Source organism: Gracilinanus agilis, chromosome 6, assembly GCF_016433145.1.
Source record: "Gracilinanus agilis isolate LMUSP501 chromosome 6, AgileGrace, whole genome shotgun sequence".
NCBI classification, from domain to species: Eukaryota; Metazoa; Chordata; class Mammalia; order Didelphimorphia; family Didelphidae; genus Gracilinanus; species Gracilinanus agilis.
Window position 1 is genome coordinate 117239814 of NC_058135.1, and position 21305 is coordinate 117261118.

The following is a 21305-nucleotide window of genomic DNA, read 5'->3' on the forward strand; positions in this document are numbered from 1 at the left end:
ATGATGAGAAAGATGATTTCAAAGAAAGCCAGAAAGACCTACATGAATTGATGCAGAGCAAAATGACTAGAACCAGTAGAAAATTGTACAGAGGAACAGTAATATTGTATGATGATTAACTGAGAATGACAGATATTCTCAATAAAACAATTGATCCAAGACAATTCCAAAGTACTTGATAAATGCCATCCACCTCTAGAGAAAGAACTGATCAATTCTGAATGCAGATCAAAGCATAATTTTTAAAAAAAACTTTATTTTTAAAACATGTACATGCATAATTTATATCAAATTGCTTGCCTTCTCAAGGAGTGGGAGAGTCAGAGGGCGGGAGAGAATTTGGAACTGGAAGTTTTTGAAAAACAAATGCTAAAATGTTTTATATATGTAATTGGAAAAAAAAGTAAAATATTGAAGCAACAACAAAAAAGTGCAGTGATAAGCTGAGTAGCTCAAATGAGGATGGCCAAAGGCTTCACATTCTTGCTGTATGAAAACATTTGAAGGAACTGGGGATGTTAGCCTAGAAACTACAAAACTCATGATGATATCATAGCTTGTTTTCAATAATTTGAAGGTTTGTCCCTTGGGAAAGGTTGGACTCCTTCCATTTGACCTCAGAAGGCAAAATCAACAGCAGCCGTGGAGGTTAAAAAAAAATCATAAATTTAGACTTGAAAAGAAAAGACTTTCTAACAATTGGATCAATCCTTAAATGGAATGGGCTACCTTTGGAGGTAGTAGAGTCTTCTTCATTCAGGCTATTGAAGCAAAGGCTGGATGACCAATTACCAAGTGTACTGAATAGGAATTTCTTGCTCTAATATGGCTTGAGCCACCTAACTCTGAAACTGAGATCCTATAATACTTTTTTTAAATCATTTTCTGTTGCTTCTTTGTCTTAGATAATTTATGTTTGGGGCTCACAATTAAATATTCATATATTATATTTTCTGATTTCTGCAACATTCTAAATTCCCTTTCCTTCAGCCTATGAAATCCAAAGACCTTTCTTTTCTGGTGAGTAAAAGATGGAATAATGGAGGAAACAAAGGTTCAGGTTTCTTAGCATTTCAATTTATTAAGCATCCCATGATAATTGCTCAAGAAACTAGTACTAGAAGCCTTCCTCAACTTAAGGGGAATATAGGAGTAGACAGACTTTTATACATTAAAAACAATTAAATAAGGTCAATTAATTAAAAGGAAACAATTAACCAAGATATGACAGGAAATTTGATTTCTAATTGAAGGAAAGATTAGGGACTTTCCAAATTGGGAAAGGAAAAGTAAACAGGTACAATTCCCTGAATTCAGAAAAAGATATAACCCAGTGGAATTGCTTGTCAACTCTCAGAGTGGGAGGTAAGAGGTGGGGGAGATAACATGAATCATAAATGGAAAATACCTTAAAAAAAGAAAAAAAAAGATTCTATTCTGCCTACGTGTCTGTAAACAGAGACAGAAACAATATCTGATTATTATGGGACCATTTATCAGATAACATATGAGTTGCTTGAGATAGATAATCATGAGAAAACTTGATTCAGTCTTTGGATCTGACTGGGCTTCTGGTCACTATAATCTACGTCCTTAGTTAAGGACCAAAGACCTTTAAACAGCAAGTAGAAGTGATCTCAGTAGAAATAATACTTTTGAGTCCTATAACCAGGTTTCAGTTCCTTCTTTGCCACTTCCTATGCCTGTGATCTTGAGGAAAGCATAAATCTAGCTTCTCTAGAGAAGTTAGAATAGCAAACTTCTCAGGTCCCTTAGCTCAAAGTCTATGATTTTTGTTCTTTAATTTCTGCAGCTCTGGTAGGAGAGGCTGCAGTCAATTGTCCTGCTTTCTTGGTTAGTTAGCTATCTGCTCCCTTTGACTTCTTTAGAACTGAGCCTTGATTATGCCAGTTTAAAAAATGATTTGTGATTCTACCTTTATTTCATTTGAATATTATAATTCCTTTTTAAAAATGGTTTCACCATTCCATTTGAAATATCAACCTATCCTGGTGGTAATGTCCTACTTCCTCCCTCAGGCAAGACAGTGGGACCCTATTACTCCTTCCATGGTAACTCAGTGTCTTTTTTAATAGTTCTGTGTAGTCTCATTAATTATCCCACATGCCTCATAATTTTAAAATTCTCTCTTCCTGTTTTCTTGCCTATTTCTCAAGCTTTATATGTCCGCTTCCACTATTACTCCCCCAGCTTCTCTACGATAAATGATGTCTCTTATCGTCTGTAATAGCCTGTCCGCATCCTCTGTCCTGCTTTTTCACTTTCTGCAAAGCCTATCTCACCACCTCATTTTCTTGGCCTCTGACTCTCTATAATGAGACAGTTAAACATAATAAAATTCTTAGAACTTCTATTTTATTATGCTCATTTACTCTCTCCAGAATTTGGTTCAGCATCAGCCTTACTCTGCAACTGTAGAGGAGTTCTTAACCTTTTTGTGTGTCCTGGACCTCTTGGGCAGTCTGGTGAAACCTTTGGACCCCTTCTCAGAATCATGTTAAAATGTATAAAACAAGATATATAGGATCACAAAGAAAAATGGATTATATTGAAATGTAGATGTTGTTTTCCCCTAAATTTATGGCATTCCTGAAATCTCTCAATAGATCTTTGAGGGGGTGGAAGTTAATGGTGTTCCACTGTAGCAGCATCTTTTTATTAAGTATCTTTGTTCTGCTATTTTAAATAAGATCTTATTTAAAAATTTTTAACTTTATTAAGTTATATTATTATATATATTAAGTTATATATAAGTTATGCATTAAATAATTTATTAACTTTATTAAGGATTTGCTTCCCTAAAATAACAGTTAAGAACTCTAGATTTAGATTTTTCTTTCAAAAGTATTTATGACACATGTTCAGCAGCAATCATTCATAGGAGCTAATTTCAGAGAAATACATTTGTAAATCCAGATCAGGCAGGGCCTGGTCTTAAGGCAGACACCTAGGGAGTGAAGGTCTTTGGTGAGGGAAAGTGGCCCCTAACACATGGTTCAATGAGTACATGATTGGGGTTCTGGCTACAAAAGATGATGCTACTGTAAATATGAATAATATGGAAATAGCTTTTGAACAATGATTTGTGTATAACCCAGTGGAATTGCTTGTCAGCTCCGGGAAAGGGGGTGGGAAGAGAGGTGGGAAAGAAAATGAATTGTGTAAACATGGAGAAATATTCTAAATAAATAAATTATGGATTAAAAAAAAGAAGAAGAAAGAAAGTGGCCCCTGCCATTCTGTAGTAATAGAGAGAGGAAAATAGCCTCTTGGTAGGAATTGTTTCTCATAGGCAGAATTGATGTGGCTTTGATGGTGAAGTCTGAAGGGCATTCCCTTCCTCATAGGTGTGTTCCTAGCATCCCTCTGAGGGATGCCAGAAATGGTGAGTTTAGTGGGTGCCCACAAATACTGATTGGCATCTCTTCACTGGGGACAGAGGCTTTACATGTATGTCTGAATCCGTTGGGTGGATACGGGGCCAGATTAGTCAACTCCAAGAACTATTCAGACTCAGCTGTCAATAAGTATTCATTAAATGTTTAATATGTTCTAGCTGTGTGACTCTGAGCAAGTCACTTAATCCTGCTTGCCTGACCCTCACTGCTCTTCTGACTTGAAACCAATATTTTGTATTGATTCTAAGACAGAAGGTAAAGGTTAAAAAAAAAGTCTACTATGTGTTAGACACTGTGCTAAGCACTGAGGCTACAAAGAGAGACAAAAGGCAAGTCCTGCCCTTGAGACTCCCAATCAAAGGAGGGGGGAGCAAAATGCTGATGCCTATTTCAACAAGTTCTATATAGGACAAATAGGAAATAATTGACAGAAGGAAGGTTCTAGAATGAAAGGATTAGGAAGGGCTCCCTTTAGAAGGTGGGATGTTAGCTAGGACTTGAAGAAAGTCAGGCAGGTTTAGTTCTTCCTACCACATGCTGCCCCTCCAAGTTAACCAACCAACCATTCAGCATGTAGTGAGGATCCAATGAGGCCATATTAAAAAAGGGCTTTGCACACCTTTTAGTTTTATGTAAGTGCATTACTATACATATTATAACCATATATAACAAGCTCTTACTGTGTATATACAGGGAACACAAATACAGAAAATGAAACAATCTTTAATATTCTCAAGGAGTTTGTATTTCCATTGAATGTGTGTAAGAAGAAAAAATATATATATATGTGTGTGTGTATACAAATCTATTAATAATAAATAGAGGAAATATAAATAAATACAAATCAATTTAGGAGGGAGGGCCCCAGCAAATGGCAGTTATGTGGGGGGTGGTCTACTAATAAAGGCTGGTGTTTCAGGACCTGTGCCTGAAGGGGAGGGAAGGATTGTGTGAGGTGGAGATGAGGAAAGAATGCATTCTTGGCATGGGGTACCATCCATGTAAAAGCACAGAAGTGCCATGAGTGAAGAACCAAAGAAAACTAGTTTGATTGGATCAGTGTGTGTGTGTGTGTGTGTGTGTGTGTGTGTGTGTGTGTGTGTGATATACATTGAGTCTGGAAAGCTAGAATGGGACCCATTCCGGAATGACTTTAAAAGCTAAACAAAAAAGAGTTTATTTTGCTTCCTGGAGGAAAGAGGAAAACTGATTGGGTCTTTTGAGTAAGGAGTATGGCAACATGAAATAATGAGAGGTAGTAGCATTTTCCTCTGATCTCCTGACTGCTATAAAAGTACACAAGGAGAAAGATGATGTAATAAAATTCTGTGAAAAGTTTCCTTTTTGTAAATTGTCTGTTTACATGTTGAATCCCCCACTCAAATGTGAGCCCCTTGACAAGAGCAGGATTATTTTTCATTTTGCTTCTTTATTCTTAGTTCACAGAGTGAAAATCTGATAAATACTTGTTCAATTGAAAAAAAAAATTTGATAGTTGAGATTAATTGGAGTGGAAACCGGTCTCAAGTAGTGTATCCAAATTATTATATACTTTAAAAGATGTTTGTTTATTCAGCAAGTACTTATCAAGTGCCTTTTATATTTAAAATCTTGGACTATTCCCTGATCTAATAGAGCTTATAGTCTACTGGAAGAAAAGAATATGCTTACAGAAATAGTGCTAATGCACATTGGCATGGGAAGCACAACAAGAAACCCAGAAGATTTTTAGAGATAGCTGGGTGGTGCCATAGGCATGAATATTGGACTTGGAACCACTGTGGAGCTCAGCTAAAATCCTTTTATTTATTATTATTTATTTATTAGCTATTTGATCTTGGGGAAGTCATTTAACCTTTTTGTCTCCTCATCTATAGCACTAGCACCTCCCTCATGGGCTTGTGGTGATGATCAGATAAATTGAGATAGGCTTTTGTTATTATTGTTCAGTTATTTCATTCATGTCTGATTCTTCATAACTCACCTCATTTGGGGTTTTCTTGGCACAAATACCAAAGTGGCTTGCCATTTCCTTCTCTAGCTTATTTCGTAAATGAGGAAACTGAGGCAAAACAGGGTTAAGTGACTAACGCAGTTATACAGCTTGTAAATATCTGAAGCCAGATTTGAACTCAGGAAGATGAATCTTCCCTAGCTCCAGGACCAGGGTTCAATCTATTGTATTACCTGCTGCCCTGAGAATAGGCTTAGTTATCATGAATTAATTGTAATTCAGTTCAGCAAACACTGTGTTGAGCACTTAGAATACCATGACAAAATTGAACATATTCCTTGTCCACAAGGAGTTTACCTTTTATAGGGGGAAACAAAAAAAGCAACCAACTAAATTACTTCTGTGACTATATCTGTGTCTATATCTATCTACATCTATCTATATATCTTTGCCTTTATTTCTGTCTCTAACTCTCCATCTCCACATGTACAAAATAAATACAGAGTAAGTTCCTAGGGGAAATTGCTTACAATGGTGGAGAAGAGGACCAGAACAGCCTGGCGTAGAAAAGGTGGCACCTGAGTTAATCATTAAATAGAAGGATGGATTCCTAGAGGAAGTAGTTAGGAGGAAAAGCATTACAAGAAGAGAGAACAACCCATGCAAAGGGAAGCAGGCAGGAAATGGAGTGTTGTGTTTGGGAGATAGCAAGTAGACCACTTTGCCCGGAATATAAATTGTTAAAGGGAGAGAGATATCAAAAAAATCTGGAAAAGTAAGTAGCAGTTAGATTATGAAGGTCTTTAAATGCTTAACAAAAGGGTCTATTTTTATTCTCAAAGGCTAGTGGGAGCCACAGAAGTTTCTTTAAAAGGAGATTAAATGGTCTAACCTATGCCTTGATAATAATCAAGTTAACATTTGGGAGGGTGGATTGGAGAAAGGAGAGATTTGAGGCAGAAGATCAACTTCTCTCTTCTAGTAGTCCATGCAAGTGGTGATGATCATTTGAACTAAGGGGTTGGTTAAGTGAATAGTCAAGTTGACAGATGTGGAGAGCTGTTATAAATGTAAAAAGTATCCAACCAGGTATGTGATTGGCTAGAGGAGAAGGAAAAGTCAAGGATGATTCTCAAACCTGGATAAATAAAAATCCCTAGAGTGAGTCTTTTGAGAATGACTCTGAAGTGTTTTAGGAAAAAAAAGTGAACATTCAAGTATGTTACTGATTTTCCCTACAATTTCATAAATATGTTCTTCATAAAACATGTAAAAGCAAACTGGTCTAACGCCTTTACAAATGAATGGAGAACCTTTCACACTACTGTATTTAAGACAACCAGGAAGCAAACAATAAAACATTTTAAAGTGTATGGGGGGAAAAAGTTATAAAAAAAACACTTGTTGAGCAAGGATTTACAGGAGTTATTTTGCCAGATGCAAAACTGTTCTAGCCTCATTGAGTAAGACCAGGTGCCTGATTCTTGCCTTAGTTCCAAGTTTGACCACTGACTCCTGGATGCCTTTTGATAAATTGTAAACCTTTTTGTCTTGTGTCTGTCCAGGAGATGGGTATGGCATTGCAATGATTAAATGGAAAACATTTAGTTTCTTGGACTGATGAATGGTGTTGTCCTTGTAAGCAACACATCTTCCTATGATAATAGATCAAAAACCTAAATAGCAGCAGTTTGAAAATTATTCTAACTCCCCAGAGTATTTCACTCTGAGATAGAAATCCTGTGGCATGAACAGGCAGCTGCAAAACACAAGCTGATAGGAATTAGCAATCTGAAATCACTTTCTAAGTTGCAGACTTCTGGAAAATCTTTCTGAATGCGTTCTCTGCATTGAGGATCCAAATTTCCCAGTAGCCAGCTTAAGATCCAGCCTCTCTGTTGCCAAAACCAACTCATAATAATGGACACTCAGTGATTCAGTTCAAGCCCATGGAGTATTAGCAGCTTCCCATCCACGTAGAGGATATTGCATATAATCCTCAGAGAGCTGAATAATTAAATTAAAAGGGCAACTATTTTTTTCCGATTTGTTATGTATATTTTAATTATTTTATTCTTTGGAATTGGTTTTGAAGAAGTGAATTGAAAAAGTATGCATTCCTTCACTAGGGATAAAAATGCAAAATTAAACACCATCCCTGCCTTAGAGGAGCTTTCTTTACAAATGAGGAAGAAAACAAACATGAGGGAATGGTGGCCAAATTAGGACACTCTAGACCTGAAAGTTATTGGAATGTGTTGAGGGACTATGGGGAAGAATTAACACATCCCGTCTAAAAACACTGGAAGAATTCATTCAATCCTCCTTCATGGTTTTAGACTGAAGGGGGTAGAAAGGAAGAGTTGAGGTATAAACAGTTCCCACTCAACCTCTATTCAGACTCAGCAAATACATGTCTTAATTACATTACTCCACTTATCTAGCACTCAGACTTGGCAACTTCAGACACCTGGAATATAGTCTGATTTTATCACAAATAAGGAAGGAAGAATTATTGAGTTGAACAGGCAGAAGATCTTAATAACTCATTCTCTCCCCAATCCATCTCTCTCTCTCCCTCCATCTCTCTCTCCTTCTATCTCTTTCTCTCTCTCTGTCTGCCTCTCTCTCTTTCTCTCCCTCCTTCTCTCTCTCTCTCCCTCCATCTCTCTCTGTGTCTCTGTCTCTGTCTCTCTTTCAATCTCTCTACCCCTCTATCTCTCTGTTTCTCTCTGTCTGTCTGTCTGTCACTCTGTCTGTCTGTCTTTCTCTCTCTCTGTCTGTCTCTCTCTGTGATGTCTATAACCATGTTATAAAGACAGAGATAGTCTAGGCCTGTGTTTCAAAACCATTTCTCATTCTTAAAAACTGATTGTGTTATTGATGATGAAATAAAAAATCTGGATGATTCCTCTATATGGTAGAATGATTTATTTCTGAAAAGTCTCATTACAATTATTCTCAGCAATGCTAGGATCCAAGACAACTCCAAGGGACTCATGATGAAAAAGGCCATCCACTGCTAGAAGGAACTGACAGAGTCTGAATGCAGATTGAAGGATATCGTTCCTCATTTTATTTCATCTATATATTTTTCTATGGTATAAATGATATATCTTCTTTTATGACCTGATGAACATGGAAATTTGCATTATATGATAATACATGTATAACCTATATCAACTTACCTGCTATCTTGGGGAAGAGAAAAGGGGTGGGCAGGAGGGAGAGAACATTCATATCAAAATATCAGAAAATGATTATTAAAAATTGTATTGGCATGTAATCAGGAAAAAAGAAAACTTTTTTTAAAAGGACTGAGCGGGGCCCCCAGTCTTTATTTCTATACTTTTACTCTACTGCCTTTCAAATATATCATATTGATGCTTTCTACCTCAAAACAAAATTCTCATTACTCGGGCTGTTTTGAGACAGATTGGTGGTACAGTGAATAGAGAGCTGGAGCTAGAGTCAGGAAGACCCGAGTTCTGCTTCTTTTTTTTTTTTTTTTTTTAACCCTTAACTTCTGTGCATTGGCTTCTTGGTAGAAGAGTGGTAAGGCTGGGCAATGGGGGTCAAGTGACTTGCCTAGGGTCACACAGCTGGGAAGTGTCTGAGGCCGGATTTGAACCTAGGACCTCCTGTCTCTAGGCCTGACTCTCAATCCACTGAGCTACCTAGCTGCCCCCTTGAGTTCTGCTTCTGACTCTAACTAGATGACTGGACAAATTGCTTAATCCCTGTCTGCCTCAGTTTTTCTATCTGTAAAATAGGTGGCTGTGAAGCTACCATAAAATGATATTTGTAAAGCTTTGCAAACCTTAGAGTGTGCTATGTAAATGCTAGCTATTATAATTGTGCCTGTTCATATTCTCTTTGGTCGCATATATGTGCCCCAGGGGAAAGAGCATTGAGAAGTACAATGTTTATTGCCAGCTGCTCAATGTCTTAAAATACTACATTAGCAGAGCTTTCTTAGTTCTTCCCTGTGAAAGAGGTTGTGGGACCCAAAGGGGGGAAAAGATCTCTTAGGAGAAAATGGATGCCATGAAGCCACTGTTTTGCTTCATAGGAAAGAAAGAACCACCCTCAGTATTTCATTTAATGTGTATAAAATAAAACTACTTATAAGACATAGAAGGAAGAGGCCAAAAAGCAAAGAAAACTACACCAAACAACTGTGAAAACACAGTAGCCATTTAATATGGGTAGCTAGGCTGTTCAGTGGATAGAGCAGGATGCCTCTTCATGAGTTCAAATCTGGCCTCAAACATGTACAAGCTGTATATCCTTGGGCAAGTAATTTAACTTTGCCTCAGTTTCCTCATCTGTAAAATGGGCTGAAGAAGGAAATGGCAAGATGTTTTGCCAAGAAAACACCAATGGAGTCACAAAAAGTCAGACATGAACAACCACCACCACAAGAGCAACAATGGATAGAAAATTGAAAGGGTTAAGCTCACCAGAGTGATTGCCCCACCCATCTCTATTTTAAAGCTAGTTGCTGGAGACTAAGTTGTAAAGAAGATGCTGACCTATCATTGGTGAGGAAGTTACTTCACTCTGGAGTTCCATATATACCAATAAAATCATTGGTAGGTTCAGTCCCTTTCTCTCTATTGCCATTCATTAAGCTTGATTTCAAACAAATAAATTAATGTAAATAAGATCTTTAGGACAATGAATATGTGACCATTGTTTATCAATGCATTTCTTATTTAATTTTGATTCCCCTTCTCCATTCTCCCTAATCCCCAACACTTTCATTCCTTTCCCTTTTCTTCTTTCAGAACCCATTATCACAAAGAAAGGTGTCTGGTTGAACTATCCTATGTTTCTACTTTCTTTGTGGATATCCATAAAAGTCTACAATAATTATAATGGGTGAAATTTTCAGATGAAAATAAAACAAAAAAATTGTTAAATTTAGCTCACTGCATAAAGCTACCAGTGCTCATAAGTTCAGAGATATTTCTCTTTTATTCAAGTCTCCCTTCCTCCCCCAGCATAGCTCTTTTTTTCCTTCTGCTCTTTTATCTTGCCCTAAAGTTATAATGCTGATTTTACCCCCACTCCCTTACATTAAAGTCATTGGGCTATGGCAATCTCTTGTTGTAAATATAGGATTTGTCCTTTAAATAAGCAAGCAGAGGCACGGGACAAAAATAAATCTCTTCTCAGACATTTTCAGCATTAGTAAAAATAACATGGCTACTGGGAAAGAAAATAACCTCAGTAAAATGTTAATTTGTAGAAGTTGCATGTGTCCCAATATTACTCCAATAGCACTTACTGAACACACCTAGCAAGAGAAACCAGGTCTATAAAAAATAAAGAGCAGATAAAAATGTAATGATGTTTGTAACCTTACATACATTTTTTGAAGGGTTTAATCCATTCATTGTTCAGCTTGGTGTTATATGTGATGAGAACTTGGGTATTAGTTAAGGTTTATGTTGAATAATATGGGCTTCTCTCCAGTCTAGCCCTTTTAGAGTGAAATTGTTATGCCAGTTTCTGACTGCTCAATGTCACAAAAGCAGTATAGACTATTCATGTGACCCGTATGACTAGTCAGGCTAATTTTGACTGTCCTTCAATAAGATGCTTGAGTATAGGATCCCGGGTGAGTTGGTAAATGTTGAATGAGGAACTCTGAAAAAAATATACTTTTAAGTTCTATCTGTATTATTAATATTTCCTCCATGATTTTCTTAAGTCTAGACCAAGAAGATTTACTAAATTATAGCTCAAGGGTCAAATGACAGGGCCAAATTCAGCTGGCCTGTTTTCATACTGTAACTAGCTAAGAAAACGATTCTCAATAATGCCAACAAAACAATAAATGAAGCCCTGATTTGTAGCATTTGCTAATTTCCATTACTTACACAAATTTAACAATCAGCTCTCAAGCTGACTAGAGTTGAGGAAAAGCCAGTTTTTCTGCACATCTGTAAGATGTCCACCATATTCGGTGTTTGAACTGGATAACGTATATATCAATTTGGACAAATATGCAAAAATAAAAAGGCCAGAATTTGGGCAAGTAAATGGCAATTGGTGATGCAGTAGATAGAACACTGGGTCTGGAGTCAGGAAGAGTAGAATTGAAATGTGATATTACATACTTACTAGCTGTGTGACTTGGGCAAATTGTTTAACTTTTGTTTGCCTCTCATCTATAAAATAGGGATAATAATAGCACCTACCTCCAGAGCTTTTGTGAGGATCAAATGAGATAATAATTAAAAAGTTCTTGGCACAATGCTTGGCACATAATAAGTGCTATATAAATATCAGCTATTATTACTTGAGTACCTCAATGAATCCATTGCCTCATCTATGTAGGTATTCCCTCTGGGATGTGGATCTCAAATTCCTTTCCCAACATACTTCTTCATCCTTTATGGTTTTTATCCATGTCCCAGTCATAAATCACCTAACATTATAAAACCATTCATTATTTGTACTTCTGTGGGGAGCTCCACTGAAGTTCTACCCCATTAGCATATAAGCTCTTTGAGGGCAGGCATTGTTTTCATGTTTTAGCTTTTGGTTAAATCCCTAAGACTTATTAGAGTGCCCAGTACATTATTATGCTTAATAAATACTTGCTGATTGAATGATTGATGCGGAGCATAGTGTGTAGGGGCAGGGTGAGGAGTAGAGAAGGAAACCTTGTATTCTAGAAGGTTTTAGTAGTGTGGCATGATAGTAAAGATTTCAAGTGTACTCTAGAGATGGTATAGTGGAATGAGTACTGGATTTAGGATCTGAGATGAATGGATGGATGGATGGATGGATTGAGTTATCATTTATGAAGCACTTATTACATACTAGAAACTGTGCTTGAGACATAAGCACAAATAAGCAAGTCATGATGTAGATATGGCTGAGAGGTGGCACAGAGTCCTTGTTCTAGGAAAGATAAGTCTATCCTTCCAGAAGCACAGTTGAAAATTCCACTGAGAGTGGGGTGAGGATGATAGTCTGAGAGCAGGAGGCAGAGTATGGAGATAGTTGGGGAGTTAGACTTCAGAGGATCATAGTTCCAACCTCAACTCTTCTGCTTAGTAACTGCATGATTGTGGGCAAGTCACTTTCCTCTCTGGGCTTCATTTTAAAAAAAAATTTTTGGTTGAAGGGGTTGGACTAGATCATTTCTAAGTTCCTTGAATCTCTGATCCTGTGATCCAAGTAGATAATCTTATGACCTGCTTCTGAAGACCTGGCCAAGTTTGTGGAGGTTGTTCATGAGGTTAAATGTAGGTTGAGGAGTCTTTTTTGAGTTTTTCTTTTACAACAGCCCCCTTTGAAGACTTATATAAGTTGTGGAGAAGATTTTTATTTATTTGTTTTTGGTGAGGAGTATTTCTCTACCAAAGGCAGCTAGGTAGTACAATGGATAGAGCTCCAGCCCTGGAGCAAGGAAGAGTCCTCTTCTTGAGTTCAAATCTGACTTCAGACACTTGGTTGTATGACTGTAGGAAAGTCACTGAATCCTATTTGCCTCAGTTTCCTCATTGATAAAATGAGCTTGAGAAAGAATGACAAATCACTATGGTATCTTTGCCAAGAAAACTCCAAAAGGGATCACAAAGGGGCAGACGCTATTGAAAATGACAAACTCGGGGGCAGCTGGGTAGCTCAGTGGATTGAGAGCCAGGCCTAGAGACAGGAGGTCCTAGGTTCAAATCTGGCCTCAGACACTTCCCAGCTGTGTGACCCTGGGCAAGTCACTTGACCCCCATTGCCCACTCTTATCACTCTTCCACCAAGGAGCCAATACACAGAAGTTAAGGGTTTAAAAAAAAAGAAAATGACAAACTGAACATTGTTATACTGACAAAATCATAGATCTGAAGTATTTTGAAATCTGGTGAAATAATTATTTATGAACAAAAAAGTTTTGTGAAAAGTATCTTTTAGTAAAAACACTAGGACCATATATGAAATATGAAATGTGTACAATTCATATGAATTTATAGAATTCAAACATATTATTTCTTGTGATAATAAAGAAATTCGTTTAAATAGTTATCAGTAAGATCATGTTTATAATGGTATTAAGTAATTAACCAGTTCCCTAATAGTCTATGGGATAGAAACCCTTTTAATCTATAGTATATATATCTAAAGGCCAGCTGGGTAGCACAGTGGATATAGTACCAGGCCTAGAGTCAGGAAGACTCATCATTTGGCTTCAGACATTTACTAAATGTGTGCTAGGAAAGTCACTTAACCCTGTTGGCCTCAGTTTCCTTATCTGTAAAATGAACTGGGGAAAGAAATGGCAAACCATTCTATTATCTTTGCCAAGAAAACCTCCAAATGGGGTCACAGAGAGTTGGATATGACTGAAAACAACTAAATGGCAACAATCTATATCTAAAATTTTCATGTTCCTATCACAAGATGTCTTCTTGCTTTTCTGCATTTTTCCCTCAAACTGTCAAAAATTCCCAATTTCAGATGCATAGTGTCAATACTGTGAATTACCATATACTCTGACAAATTTTTCCAAGTCCATAGCACAAATTCAAAACAAAATGAGTATAGCTATAGCTCATCAAAATAAATGATGTAAACTATTAGCAAATCAATGATAAAATATTTCCATATTGAAATATTGATCGTGTCAGGAAAATCATATTGATTCTCCAGAGCTAAAATACGTCAAGATTCAAGAATATACACATATAGCTTCTTCTTTTCTGACTAACAATTAAAAATGATGAATTTGGCTCCAATTTGAAGATGTTAAGGTTATTCATGACTCTAGTGTTCAGACTAATTCACACAACAGCCTTTCAAATGCCCAAAGTCAGAACTCAGGTCTGCAAGTCTTCAAGACTTCAGGAGAAACAATCTTAATTCCATCTACTCATTCTTGTACGGCTTGGTACCTACCTAGGATCCTGGCTATCTTGGTCACTCTAATAAACTCATGCTTGCTAATGTCCTTAATAAAATGGGGGCACCCTGAACTGCTGAGGATCACTATTACCTTCTTTTGGGTTCTTAGGTTCAGCTGACCTTAGGTTTAGCCTAAAGGTCAGTCCCCACATTTTTTTCTCATATTAAGCTTGTAGTCTAAAACCCTCGGATCTTTATTGTATCGTTTTCTGGTCATATGTCCACCATCTTGCACTTTTAAAGTTGATATTTTGCAAATAAGAGGAAGATTTCATATTTAAATTTTGTCCTAGTAGATTAAGCCTGCTGTCCTAAGGTGTTAAGATTCTCCTAAGGTCTGTTTCTGTGGTTCAATACAACTTTTTCAAACAAGTGGATGTCATCAGTAAATTGGACAATCAGACTATACCATTTTTTTCTGCTTTGGTTGTTTTTCCTCCTTCCCTACCTGTGTTGAAGGTACCACCATCTCCAGTCTCCCAGATTCATGACATTGCAGTTACTCTTGCCTTTTCTCTGACCTTCACCCTGCCCCACTCATTTTTATTAACACGTTTTTGTCTCAACTTGCTACTTTTCAATAAACATTCCCTCTCTAGGATCCTATTTTTTTTAAAAAAAGTTAAACAAAACTGTCTAATTTATTTTATATATTTATATATTTACCTTCCCATTTTTGTAGATTTCTGTTAGTTAACAGTAAGGAAAGAAATGTGTTTTTAGTAGTTTGAAGCCAATGTAATCCATAACCTTTGATTTGAATCTTGCTGCCTTTTATTGTTGTGTTTATTTATATTATTGTAGTTACTGTGTTTATTTTCTTTCAACTTTGCTTCATTTTGCTCTTCATTTGGAAGGTTATTTGTTTCAGTCTTATTTGACCCTTTATGACCCCGTTTAGGGTTTTCTTGGCACAGATGCTAGAGCTGTTTGCCATTTCCTTCTCCATCTTATTTTACAGATGAAGAAATTGAGGCCAATTGGGTTAAGTGATTTGTCTAAGTTCACATAGCTATTAAGTATCTGAACTTTGATTTGAATTCAGAAAGACGAGTTTTCCTGACTCCAGGCCTGACACTTTGTTCACAGCACTACATAGCTGTATTTACTCTTCATTCAAATCTTCCCAGGGTTTTCTGCATTCTCTATGCAACATTGTTCCTTATGTTGCAATCATATTTTAGTACCTTTATATTCTGGAACTTGCTCAGGCATTCTTTAATCATTGGGCACATAATTTGATTCCAGTTTTTTTGTTATAATATTTTGGTGTACATAACAGCTTTATTTTTATCATTGACTTCCTTTTGGTATAAACTCAGTAGTAGGTTTATTGATTGGGCCAAAGTATAAGAAGAGTTCTTAGTAACTGTTTCACATAATTTCAAGTTGTTTTCTAGAAACAGCAGACTGATCCTCAGCTCTCTCACCAGTGAATTAGTGTGCCAATGTTGCTATAAACCCTCCAACACTGACTTTTTCCGTCCTTTTACAATCTCTGACAAATTGGTTATGTGTGAAGTGATACATTAGAATTGTTTTCATGCTCATTTCCTGTGTACTGGCCCCTTATCCATGTCAGTGATAAAATGTTAAATAGTATGGGGCCAAAGAAAGATCCGTTATGATCATAGATTCATAAATGTAGAGCTCTTTAGCCTGTGTCTGAGACCCTTGGGAGTTGAAGTAGAGGAGAAAAGCGTCATGGTCTATAAAAGAAAAAAAATGATGCCTTCTAGTATCTTAGTGTTCTTTGAGGGGAATAAGGATGTAATGCACTTACAAAAATCCTTTAATAGGATTTTTCATCAAAGATTATTAAAAGATTGCAACACCATGGGATTGAAGTAAATGTTTCCTTTTAGATTTGTAGTATCTTAAAAAGAATAAGTCACATTTATGAAGCACTTTAAAGTATACTAAATGCTTTCCTTATGATGACCTGGTAAGATATGTATTGCAATCATTTTTTCTTTTCATGTCCTCACTTCCCCATCTTCCAATTCTGCCGAATACCACTTTTTTCATCTGTTTCTCCTACATCTATCTTCTCCTTCATCCCACCACCACTTTTGTCACTGTCATCATTTCTCTGGACTATGGAAGTAGTCCCTTAGCTTATATTTCTGCTCTGATCTCTCCTCTTTCCAATTCATATTTCACAAATCAAGATGGGCTTTTTTTTTTTTTTGGTCATAAGACTTTTTAATGCCCAAGAAATACTCAAAGTCCAGCCCACAGAACATTGGGAAATAGGCTATGTTCTACTTTTAAAAAATCTATGTATACATAGAGGCAGAGGGTAAGTATGAGCTTTCTTTAGTCACAAATCTAGTCATGTCACTAGTCTGTTCAAAATACCTCAGTGGTATCCTTGCATCTATCAAATAAAATGTGTATTGACAAATCAAGCATTCAAGACTCTTCTTGCCCTTCCCTCCATATTTCATACCCCTTTCTGTTATGTCCTTGCCACTCTAACTTCTTTGTTATCTTAAATGATACCTCTAGTTCAATGGATACTGGAGGTATCATTTATTATTATATCGTTATATATATATACATATATATACACACACACACATATATATTTATTCACATCTTTCACTGAAAAACAATGTGGCAGAGGGGATAGTTCAAAGGAACATAGATCCACTGGGGAAGGGGCCTTCAAAAAGTGAAATTGAAAAATCCTGGTAACAACTTGAATATGGAGAGGCAATGGGGAGAGACAGTGAGGAATTCAGAATAACTCCTAGGTTGTGAGCCTGAAGAACTGAGAAAATGGTGCTGCCCCTGACAGTAATATGGAAGGTAGGAGAAGGATCAGGATTCATGGGGAAAGATAAGGAGTTCCCCAGTTTTGGACATGATGAGTTTAAGATGTCTGAAAGGCAGTAGGAGATGTGATATTGGAGATCAGCAGAGATATTAAGATTTCAGAATAATCAGCATAGAGGTGGTAATTAAATCAATGAAAGCTGATGAAATCACTAAGTGAAGTAATAAGTACAGGGAGGAGAGAAAAAGACCCAGGACTGAACTCTGTGGAACACTTTTTTTTTTTTAAACCCTTGTACTTCGGTGAATTGTCTCATAGGTGGAAGATTGGTAAGGGTGGGCAATGGGGGTCAAGTGACTTGTCCAGGGTCACACATCTGGGAAGTGGCTGAGGCCGGGTTTGAACCTAGGACCTCCTGTCTCTAGGCCTGACTCTCACTCCACTGAGCTACCCAGCTGCCCCTCTGTAGAACACTTTTAGTTCAGAGGGCATGACCTGGATGAAGATTTAGCAATGGTGCTAAATCTCTCATTGACTAAGGAGTGATGAGATAGGTAAGAGGAGAACCAGGAGAACTCTTTGTATCCCAGTTTTAAAGAGAAGAGTATCAAGGAGGAGATAGTGATTAGAAGTGTGAAAGGTTAAGAGGATAAAGAGACTGAAGACAGAAAAGGTCAGTGGATTTGGCAACTAAGAGATCATTGGTAACTTTTCAGAGAGTAGTTTCAGTGAAATGATAAGGTAAGAAGCAGAATTGTAGAGTGTTAAAAAGGTGAGCAGAAAGAACTTAGAGACTCCTGATGTAGCCTTCCTTGAGTTTAACTACAAAGGGTAGAAGAGAAGTAGAATGATATTTGTTAGCTGGGATGGAAGGATTAGATGGAGGATTTATTTTAGGATAGGGAAGACATAGATATATTTATAGGCAGTATTAAATGAACCAGTAGAGAGGGAGGGACTGAAAATAAAGGAAAGAGTGGATGACAGAGAGGGGGCAGTCTGTTGGAGAAGACAGATGAAATGAGACCATGTGAATAGCTAGAAGTATTAGACTCGGTAAGGAATAAGGATACTTCATTATATGAGATAGGGGTTTAAAGAGAGGGCATATGAGTAATATGAAATAAGGAAGAGGGAAGAAAAAGGAATTCATGGTGATTGGCCCCAATTATTTCTGCAAAATATGAGGCAAGTTTCTCATCTGGGTGAAGAGGGAGGCAGAGTAGGTGAAGAAGGTTTGGAAGAGCTGCTGTGAAGAGTAGGATAGTAAATTGATAATGGAAGAATAGTAGGATCGCCTAGGTGCAGTGAGGACCCATTTGAGGTTGTGCAACAAATTTGTAGTGGACCTAATCAAAAAGGTTGCCTGATTTTCTCTACCTTTGTTTAGCAACAAGTTTATAGGAGCAAAAGTAATGAATTGAGGGAATAATCCAAGGCTTTGAGGCCTGGGAGGACACAATTGGTGAAATGATAAAGAGATTAGGGGTTCAACAGAGGTAGACCACAGAGTTTAATTGGTTTGCCACAGGGCCAAGATAAGGAAAAGAAGAGAGGGTGAAGTGCAAGATTGATCTATTCATTGCCTAGAAAATAACTGAGGGATCAAGGGTCATGGTGCTATCCAGAGTTGAGTTCTGTAGGGAAGGCAGAGAGAGAGAGGTGGCAAACCAATGGAGTATGATCAGATGAGGGAGATTTTAGAATTCTTGCACATGTAAGTGGTACGTGGCCTGATAGCAAGGTCAAGGGTATGGCCATCTTTGTGTGTGGCTGAGAATGGGATGGATGAGTAGGTTATAGGAAGTGAGATGGTTGAGGAATTGAATGGTTAATATGTTTAAGGGAGAATCAATTTGTAAATTAAAGTCTTCTCATATAAAGGCAGGAGTTGGGATAGAGAGAAAAATTGTTAGCCATAAACTTATTGATGAAGGAAGGAGAGTGACTTGGCGGCCTATTGTAGATGACGGTTACCAGGATTTTGATTAGGTAGAAGATGGACATTGTACTTACCTCAACGGAAGAAAGGCTACTTAGTGGTGGAAGTAGGGGAGACCCTGGAAGTGGAAATGAAGAGTAAGGACTATCTGAATCCCCAACTTTAACCAGTGAGCCAAGAGGAATGAGTGAAAATATAACCAGTGCTGGAAAGGGTGGCCGGTCAGTCTCTTGTCATTGTGGGCAGCCAGGTTTCAGTAATAGCTGGTAAGTGGGAAAAGTGGGAAATGAAAAGATTGAGCATAAGGGAAATTTGTTGTCCATGGAATAGGCATTCCAGTGGGCACTATAAAAGGGATGGATGGTATTTGGCTGGAACTTTGGAATGGGAGAGTTCAGGGAAATGGCATAAGGAATGGAATGGTAGAGGATAGGGAATGGGATTTGGATGTTGGCCTGTAGGAGTTCAGAATAACGGGTTGTGTAGGGTCTGAATGGGTGTGAAAATGTTTGTGACTCAGTGGAAATTGCCAGCCACACTTCCCAAATGAGGCTGGATACCAGGCTGGAGACAAGTACATTATAGAATGGGAAGTACATGATTAGATCATCAGCTCCTCAGGGAGACCTGTGTTTGAATCCCACAGCTGACCCTTACTAGGGGTTGAAGTGTCTTATAGATGGAGGTAATAATAAAAACAATAATAATAATTACAACTGTTATAAAATGTCAATCCATTTATGAGTCAGTTCTTGTAAACAGGAGTAAATAATGATAACAACTGTAATCTTATACAATTTTTACTTATACAAAGTATGGTGCAGTGGAGAGAATGTTTGCCTTGGAACCAGTCAGATCTGTATTCATATCCTGTCTCAGGCACGTGCTGACCTTGGGCAAATTTCTAAGGTCTCAGAATCTCAGTTTTTCATCTTTAAATTGGGGACAATAATAGCACATACTGCTTAGAGCGGTTGCAAGGTTCAAATGAAATAACGCTTATAAAGTCCTTTATAAACTTTAAGATGCTATAAAATGGAAGTTATTATGGTATTTAAAGTACAAATGAAATATATATCTCATATACATGCGCACTTATAAAGAGCTTTGTAAACTTTAAAGCATTACAGAAACTTTAAAGCTCTATAGAGAGATAAGCCATTATTATTCTCTCTCCACTCTTCAAAGCCTTTGATAGCTCCCCATTGATTATTGAATAAAGTCCAAATTTCTTGGCCCAGCCTTTAATGCCTTCTGCAACCTGGTTCCAAACTACCTTTCCAGAATAATCTCACTGCTGCTTTGTTTTATGTAGCATAGGCTCTAGCCCAACTTGGCTACTTACCTGCCATTCCCTAAACATATTCCAGCCCCCTTTCCTGGATTTATCTAGCCCTTCTTCCATTCTGGAATTGCTGGAATTGCTCTCTACTATCTCCGCCTTTTGATATTCTTTGCATCCTTCATAAATGCCACCCATTCAACAAAAGCCTTTTATGGTATCAGATAAAAGCAGCTTTTCTTGCCTCTTAGGTATTTTAATCTTTTGCTGTTGTCAGGGCACATCACTGTGACTTTCCCAAATAAGTAACTCTCACTTCTTTGCATGTGTTTTCTCCCCTTTTAGAGTGGAAGCTTATGAGGACAGGGACAGGATTTGCTTTTGTTTTTGCATCCCCAGCAGGCAGCACCCCAGCTTGGCAGTTGGTCAAATAGAAAATGAGTTTTTATGTGCCAGGCACTGTGACAAGTGCTGGGGGCATAAAAAAGATAGTTAACATTTATTGAATACTTTTTCATTAATTCTTTCATTTATCTATATTCTACTTTGTATCATGCTTATTTATGTGCCTCTTTTAATCACTACAACTAAATTTTGATTGTCATATGGACAGGGTCTAAGTCTCATTTCTACTTTGACAACATACCTTTCTCAGAGCCTAGGTGTTATATAAATGTTCGGGGAATTTATCGATTATATGATGAACTTTCTGACCTAGCTAGAATTTTCTCCAGCCCTTTGTTTACTGTCAAGTTTATAATTAATATATTATTTGTTAGTACTCACCTTGTTTCTTGTATTAAATTAGAATAATAAGGCTCATTGAAATACTGTCAATTGAAGGGATTGCAGAAAGTAAACTTTTCTTCTTTGAGAGAAGCTCTCTCTCTCTCTTTCTCTCTCTCTCACATTCCTTCCCTCCTTCCTTCCCTCCTTCCCTCCCTCCTTCCTTCCCTCCTTCCTTCCTTCCCTCCCTCCTTCCCTCCCTCCTTCCTTCCTTCCCTCCTCCC

At 37.4% G+C, this 21305-nt stretch overlaps 1 protein-coding gene across 1 annotated transcript in view; it reads left to right on the forward strand.

Moving 5' to 3' along the window:
* Positions 1–21305, forward strand: part of DCHS2 (dachsous cadherin-related 2) — a 352313-nt gene that overhangs the window by 142595 nt on the left and 188413 nt on the right. The window lies entirely within an intron of this gene.